Genomic DNA, 5,000 nt, shown 5'->3' on the forward strand with positions numbered 1-5,000 from the left:
CCGACCCTGCTTAGCTTCCGAGATCGGGGGCATTCAGTGTGGTGTGGCCGTAGGCTCTGGGCCTAGTGAGTTTGTACTTTTAAGCATCTAGTCGGCTAGACCTTGCAGTTTTGAAAGGCAATTGTGAAATGGCTCACTTCCTGAACTTGGAGCACAAAAAAGCCTACAGCACCTGGTATTCCCAGGTGGTCTCCCATCCAGGTACTAACTAGGCCCGACACTGCTTAGCTTCCGAGATCAGACGAGATCGGGCGCATTCAGTGTGGTGTGGCCGTAGGCTCTGGGCTTAGTGAGTTTTGTACTTTTAAGCATCTAGTCGGCTAGACCTTGCAGTTTTGAAAGGCAATTGAGAAATGGCTCACTTCCTGAACTTGGAGCACAAAATAGCCTACAGCACCTGGTATTCCCAGGTGGTCTCCCATCCAGGTACTAACTAGGCCCGACACTGCTTAGCTTCCGAGATCAGACGAGATCGGGCGCAATCAGTGTGGTGTGGCCGTAGGCTCTGGGCCTAGTGAGTTTTGTACTTTTAAGCATCTAGTCAGCTAGACCTTGCAGTTTTGAAAGGCAATTGAGAAATGGCTCACTTCCTGAACTTGGAGCACAAAAAAGCCTACAGCACCTGGTATTCCCAGGCGGTCTCCCATCCAGGTACTAACGAGGCCCGACACTGCTTAGCTTCCGAGATCAGACGAGATCGGGCGCATTCAGTGTGCTGTGGCCGTAGGCTCTGGTTCTTGTGAGTTTTGTACTTTTAAGCATCTAGTCGGCTAGACCTTGCAGTTTTGAAAGGCAATTGAGAAATGGCTCACTTCCTGAACTTGGAGTACAAAAAAGCCTACAGCACCTGGTATTCCCAGGCGGTCTTCCATCCAGGTACTAACTAGGCCCGACACTGCTTAGCTTCTGAGATCAGACGAGATCAGGCACATTCAGTGTGGTGTGGCCGTAGGCTCTGGGCCTAGTGAGTTTTGTACTTTTAAGCATCTAGTCGGCTAGACCTTGCAGTTTTAAAAGGCAATTGAGAAAGGGCTCACTTCCTGAACTTGGAGCACAAAAAAGCCTACAGCACCTGGTATTCCCAGGCGGTCTCCCATCCAGGTACTAACTAGGCCTGACACTGCTTAACTTCCGAGATCAGTCGAGATCGGGTGCATTCAGTGTGGTGTGGCCGTAGGCTCTAGGAATGCTAAGAATATTACTCTTATGCATTTGCATTTAGTAAGCTAAGCCATGCAGCCACTTGCAACATGATACCACGCTCATCGCTCGATCAGGCTCGATCAGGCGAGATATATAAGACTGGTGGGCCCATTCAGGACTCCTATGTCTGGTAGGATAACTTTAATTCATCCATCCTGTGTCTGTTGCAGGGAGGTGGAGAGAACAATCAACACAATAATGGTTTTCTTTCATGCCTCTTGAAGGACTCAATATTCTCTGTACTGCATTACATGTGAAAGTCGATTTATTACCCATGAACACACTACCTGTATGCTAATTCTATGTAAAAAGGTAGCTCCAGCCCTCATGATGTTGTCCAACATTTCCGCTATAAAACGGGATACAATTATTTTGGAAACATACCAAATTTGAAAAATAATTGAGAAGTTGCGCAATTACTAATCATGGAGCACAAAAAAGCCTACAGCACCTGGTATTCCCAGGCAGTCTCCCATCCAGGTACTAACTAGGCCTGACCCTGCTTAGCTTCCGAGATCGGGCGCATTCAGTGTGGTGTGGCCGTAGGCTCTGGGCCTAGTGAGTTTTGTACTTTTAAGCATCTAGTCGGCTAGACCTTGCAGTTTTGAAAGGCAATTGTGAAATGGCTCACTTCCTGAACTTGGAGCACAAAAAAGCCTACAGCACCTGGTATTCCCAGGTGGTCTCCCATCCAGGTACTAACTAGGCCCGACACTGCTTAGCTTCCGAGATCAGACGAGATCGGGCGCAATCAGTGTGGTGTGGCCGTAGGCTCTGGGCCTAGTGAGTTTTGTACTTTTAAGCATCTAGTCAGCTAGACCTTGCAGTTTTGAAAGGCAATTGAGAAATGGCTCACTTCCTGAACTTGGAGCACAAAAAAGCCTACAGCACCTGGTATTCCCAGGCGGTCTCCCATCCAGGAACTAACGAGGCCCGACACTGCTTAGCTTCCGAGATCAGACGAGATCGGGCGCAATCAGTGTGGTGTGGCCGTAGGCTCTGGGCCTAGTGAGTTTTGTACTTTTAAGCATCTAGTCAGCTAGACCTTGCAGTTTTGAAAGGCAATTGAGAAATGGCTCACTTCCTGAACTTGGAGCACAAAAAAGCCTACAGCACCTGGTATTCCCAGGCGGTCTTCCATCCAGGTACTAACTAGGCCCGACACTGCTTAGCTTCTGAGATCAGACGAGATCAGGCACATTCAGTGTGGTGTGGCCGTAGGCTCTGGGCCTAGTGAGTTTTGTACTTTTAAGCATCTAGTCGGCTAGACCTTGCAGTTTTAAAAGGCAATTGAGAAAGGGCTCACTTCCTGAACTTGGAGCACAAAAAAGCCTACAGCACCTGGTATTCCCAGGCGGTCTCCCATCCAGGTACTAACTAGGCCTGACACTGCTTAACTTCCGAGATCAGTCGAGATCGGGTGCATTCAGTGTGGTGTGGCCGTAGGCTCTAGGAATGCTAAGAATATTACTCTTATGCATTTGCATTTAGTAAGCTAAGCCATGCAGCCACTTGCAACATGATACCACGCTCATCGCTCGATCAGGCTCGATCAGGCGAGATATATAAGACTGGTGGGCCCATTCAGGACTCCTATGTCTGGTAGGATAACTTTAATTCATCCATCCTGTGTCTGTTGCAGGGAGGTGGAGAGAACAATCAACACAATAATGGTTTTCTTTCATGCCTCTTGAAGGACTCAATATTCTCTGTACTGCATTACATGTGAAAGTCGATTTATTACCCATGAACACACTACCTGTATGCTAATTCTATGTAAAAAGGTAGCTCCAGCCCTCATGATGTTGTCCAACATTTCCGCTATAAAACGGGATACAATTATTTTGGAAACATACCAAATTTGAAAAATAATTGAGAAGTTGCGCAATTACTAATCATGGAGCACAAAAAAGCCTACAGCACCTTGTATTCCCAGGCAGTCTCCCATCCAGGTACTAACTAGGCCTGACCCTGCTTAGCTTCCGAGATCGGGCGCATTCAGTGTGGTGTGGCCGTAGGCTCTGGGCCTAGTGAGTTTTGTACTTTTAAGCATCTAGTCGGCTAGACCTTGCAGTTTTGAAAGGCAATTGTGAAATGGCTCACTTCCTGAACTTGGAGCACAAAAAAGCCTACAGCACCTGGTATTCCCAGGTGGTCTCCCATCCAGGTACTAACTAGGCCCGACACTGCTTAGCTTCCGAGATCAGACGAGATCGGGCGCAATCAGTGTGGTGTGGCCGTAGGCTCTGGGCCTAGTGAGTTTTGTACTTTTAAGCATCTAGTCAGCTAGACCTTGCAGTTTTGAAAGGCAATTGAGAAATGGCTCACTTCCTGAACTTGGAGCACAAAAAAGCCTACAGCACCTGGTATTCCCAGGCGGTCTCCCATCCAGGTACTAACGAGGCCCGACACTGCTTAGCTTCCGAGATCAGACGAGATCGGGCGCATTCAGTGTGCTGTGGCCGTAGGCTCTGGTTCTTGTGAGTTTTGTACTTTTAAGCATCTAGTCGGCTAGACCTTGCAGTTTTGAAAGGCAATTGAGAAATGGCTCACTTCCTGAACTTGGAGTACAAAAAAGCCTACAGCACCTGGTATTCCCAGGCGGTCTTCCATCCAGGTACTAACTAGGCCCGACACTGCTTAGCTTCTGAGATCAGACGAGATCAGGCACATTCAGTGTGGTGTGGCCGTAGGCTCTGGGCCTAGTGAGTTTTGTACTTTTAAGCATCTAGTCGGCTAGACCTTGCAGTTTTAAAAGGCAATTGAGAAAGGGCTCACTTCCTGAACTTGGAGCACAAAAAAGCCTACAGCACCTGGTATTCCCAGGCGGTCTCCCATCCAGGTACTAACTAGGCCTGACACTGCTTAACTTCCGAGATCAGTCGAGATCGGGTGCATTCAGTGTGGTGTGGCCGTAGGCTCTAGGAATGCTAAGAATATTACTCTTATGCATTTGCATTTAGTAAGCTAAGCCATGCAGCCACTTGCAACATGATACCACGCTCATCGCTCGATCAGGCTCGATCAGGCGAGATATATAAGACTGGTGGGCCCATTCAGGACTCCTATGTCTGGTAGGATAACTTTAATTCATCCATCCTGTGTCTGTTGCAGGGAGGTGGAGAGAACAATCAACACAATAATGGTTTTCTTTCATGCCTCTTGAAGGACTCAATATTCTCTGTACTGCATTACATGTGAAAGTCGATTTATTACCCATGAACACACTACCTGTATGCTAATTCTATGTAAAAAGGTAGCTCCAGCCCTCATGATGTTGTCCAACATTTCCGCTATAAAACGGGATACAATTATTTTGGAAACATACCAAATTTGAAAAATAATTGAGAAGTTGCGCAATTACTAATCATGGAGCACAAAAAAAGCCTACAGCACCTGGTATTCCCAGGCAGTCTCCCATCCAGGTACTAACTAGGCCCGACCCTGCTTAGCTTCCGAGATCGGGGGCATTCAGTGTGGTGTGGCCGTAGGCTCTGGGCCTAGTGAGTTTGTACTTTTAAGCATCTAGTCGGCTAGACCTTGCAGTTTTGAAAGGCAATTGTGAAATGGCTCACTTCCTGAACTTGGAGCACAAAAAAGCCTACAGCACCTGGTATTCCCAGGTGGTCTCCCATCCAGGTACTAACTAGGCCCGACACTGCTTAGCTTCCGAGATCAGACGAGATCGGGCGCATTCAGTGTGGTGTGGCCGTAGGCTCTGGGCTTAGTGAGTTTTGTACTTTTAAGCATCTAGTCGGCTAGACCTTGCAGTTTTGAAAGGCAATTGAGAAATGGCT

The 5,000-nt window shown here is 47.7% G+C and overlaps 14 non-coding genes and 4 pseudogenes across 14 annotated transcripts; all 18 read right to left on the minus strand.

Moving 5' to 3' along the window:
• The window catches only part of LOC138457590 (5S ribosomal RNA), a 109-nt pseudogene extending 54 nt beyond the window's left edge, over window positions 1-55 (minus strand).
• A 105-nt stretch (window positions 56-160) lies between these two features.
• On the minus strand, window positions 161-279 carry LOC138460912 (5S ribosomal RNA). Its single transcript, XR_011263566.1, has one exon. It is a non-coding gene; the product is annotated as a 5S ribosomal RNA (ribosomal RNA).
• Window positions 280-385: 106 nt separating this feature from the next.
• On the minus strand, window positions 386-504 carry LOC138460636 (5S ribosomal RNA). Its single transcript, XR_011263310.1, has one exon. It is a non-coding gene; the product is annotated as a 5S ribosomal RNA (ribosomal RNA).
• Window positions 505-610: 106 nt separating this feature from the next.
• LOC138454111 (5S ribosomal RNA) lies at window positions 611-729 on the minus strand. Its single transcript, XR_011260804.1, has one exon. It is a non-coding gene; the product is annotated as a 5S ribosomal RNA (ribosomal RNA).
• A 106-nt stretch (window positions 730-835) lies between these two features.
• LOC138464323 (5S ribosomal RNA) lies at window positions 836-954 on the minus strand. Its single transcript, XR_011266904.1, has one exon. It is a non-coding gene; the product is annotated as a 5S ribosomal RNA (ribosomal RNA).
• Window positions 955-1,060: 106 nt separating this feature from the next.
• LOC138463911 (5S ribosomal RNA) lies at window positions 1,061-1,179 on the minus strand. The gene has a single exon (XR_011266495.1). It is a non-coding gene; the product is annotated as a 5S ribosomal RNA (ribosomal RNA).
• A 463-nt stretch (window positions 1,180-1,642) lies between these two features.
• Window positions 1,643-1,751, minus strand: LOC138458424 (5S ribosomal RNA; annotated as a pseudogene).
• A 106-nt stretch (window positions 1,752-1,857) lies between these two features.
• LOC138460637 (5S ribosomal RNA) lies at window positions 1,858-1,976 on the minus strand. Its single transcript, XR_011263311.1, has one exon. It is a non-coding gene; the product is annotated as a 5S ribosomal RNA (ribosomal RNA).
• A 106-nt stretch (window positions 1,977-2,082) lies between these two features.
• On the minus strand, window positions 2,083-2,201 carry LOC138454408 (5S ribosomal RNA). Its single transcript, XR_011261086.1, has one exon. It is a non-coding gene; the product is annotated as a 5S ribosomal RNA (ribosomal RNA).
• A 106-nt stretch (window positions 2,202-2,307) lies between these two features.
• LOC138464324 (5S ribosomal RNA) lies at window positions 2,308-2,426 on the minus strand. The gene has a single exon (XR_011266905.1). It is a non-coding gene; the product is annotated as a 5S ribosomal RNA (ribosomal RNA).
• Window positions 2,427-2,532: 106 nt separating this feature from the next.
• LOC138463912 (5S ribosomal RNA) lies at window positions 2,533-2,651 on the minus strand. Its single transcript, XR_011266496.1, has one exon. It is a non-coding gene; the product is annotated as a 5S ribosomal RNA (ribosomal RNA).
• A 463-nt stretch (window positions 2,652-3,114) lies between these two features.
• Window positions 3,115-3,223, minus strand: LOC138459130 (5S ribosomal RNA; annotated as a pseudogene).
• Window positions 3,224-3,329: 106 nt separating this feature from the next.
• On the minus strand, window positions 3,330-3,448 carry LOC138460638 (5S ribosomal RNA). Its single transcript, XR_011263312.1, has one exon. It is a non-coding gene; the product is annotated as a 5S ribosomal RNA (ribosomal RNA).
• A 106-nt stretch (window positions 3,449-3,554) lies between these two features.
• LOC138454113 (5S ribosomal RNA) lies at window positions 3,555-3,673 on the minus strand. The gene has a single exon (XR_011260805.1). It is a non-coding gene; the product is annotated as a 5S ribosomal RNA (ribosomal RNA).
• A 106-nt stretch (window positions 3,674-3,779) lies between these two features.
• LOC138464325 (5S ribosomal RNA) lies at window positions 3,780-3,898 on the minus strand. The gene has a single exon (XR_011266906.1). It is a non-coding gene; the product is annotated as a 5S ribosomal RNA (ribosomal RNA).
• Window positions 3,899-4,004: 106 nt separating this feature from the next.
• On the minus strand, window positions 4,005-4,123 carry LOC138463913 (5S ribosomal RNA). Its single transcript, XR_011266498.1, has one exon. It is a non-coding gene; the product is annotated as a 5S ribosomal RNA (ribosomal RNA).
• A 464-nt stretch (window positions 4,124-4,587) lies between these two features.
• LOC138457591 (5S ribosomal RNA) lies at window positions 4,588-4,696 on the minus strand (annotated as a pseudogene).
• A 105-nt stretch (window positions 4,697-4,801) lies between these two features.
• LOC138460924 (5S ribosomal RNA) lies at window positions 4,802-4,920 on the minus strand. Its single transcript, XR_011263577.1, has one exon. It is a non-coding gene; the product is annotated as a 5S ribosomal RNA (ribosomal RNA).
• Between the last annotated feature and the right edge of the window lie 80 nt (window positions 4,921-5,000).

This window comes from Ambystoma mexicanum, chromosome 4p (assembly GCF_040938575.1).
Source record: "Ambystoma mexicanum isolate Mex_15411 chromosome 4p, UKY_AmexF1_1, whole genome shotgun sequence".
NCBI lineage: Eukaryota > Metazoa > Chordata > Amphibia > Caudata > Ambystomatidae > Ambystoma > Ambystoma mexicanum.